Source organism: Seriola lalandi, unplaced genomic scaffold, assembly GCF_002814215.2.
Source record: "Seriola lalandi dorsalis isolate HSWRI2012SDOR001 ecotype SW California unplaced genomic scaffold, Sedor1 jcf7180002054795, whole genome shotgun sequence".
Classification (NCBI taxonomy): domain Eukaryota; kingdom Metazoa; phylum Chordata; class Actinopteri; order Carangiformes; family Carangidae; genus Seriola; species Seriola lalandi.
The window spans coordinates 2,049,676-2,050,641 of record NW_019525348.1 but is presented as its reverse complement, the minus strand read 5'-3'; positions in this window follow the sequence as shown (position 1 = coordinate 2,050,641).

Sequence of the window (966 nt, the reverse complement as noted above, 5' to 3'; positions counted from 1 at the left end):
ATTAATACCCCGTAATACATTATGATCTATTTATTTATCCATTAATAAATCCAGATTTTCAGGCAAACCCCTGAAGTTGAACCTTAAATTGAAAAAGTAAGGGCCTTTAAATTAAGTGATAGGTGTGATGTTATTTAGTAGCTAGATTTAAAAAAATGAAATAGAAATCCCTTAATTTTGTAATCTAAGGGTCTAAATATTTCATGAAGTAAATTCTGGGATAGTTTTCATGTTATCTGGTCAGGCCTTAAATAGGTCTACCCTTAATCCATCCATACATTAAAAACCCTTAATGTAGTAGCTACTGATGGCCTATCTAATAATTTAATTTTTTCACGTTTGGAAAACGTGCAAATTAAGGGGTAGCCATGCAATATTACCTTTGCTATATCACAATCATATATTTATTATATGAAAGGCTATATAATTTAGGTAAAATTAAGGGATATCTAACCGTTTTCATGAGGTTAATTAAATATTAAAGGAATTCTTGTTTGACACTGATTCTAAACGTCCCTGTCATTTGGCTATGGTCCTACAAAACCCACGATGCACCCCAGAGGAACCCATTATTTCCTGTGTGTGCTATAGGCTGGCGTGAGCGCGCATCTTAACGGTGAGTGGAGCCCCCCATTCTCAAATGAGGGCTGCGCGCTCCCGCCACAAGAGAAGTGAGCGCGCTTGAGGGGCTGCGGTCCCATTGACGGTTCCGTCTCCCTGACAGCAGCATCAGCATCAGCATCAGCGGCGGCGCTGGAAAACAAGAAGTCGCCGCCTCGCCCTGCAGCCACACGGAGAAGCCCACCGGACCGAGCGGCGACCTGAGCCGTCTTCAGGGACCTCCTCTCTCTGCCTGGCCTGAGAAAGGAAGCGAGATCCCCCTCCCGCGTACTATCATCCCGACCGAGCGCCGGTGATATGGGCTCCCCGTAAAACGGAGGTGGTGGAGGGGAGAGGTGGGCGGGC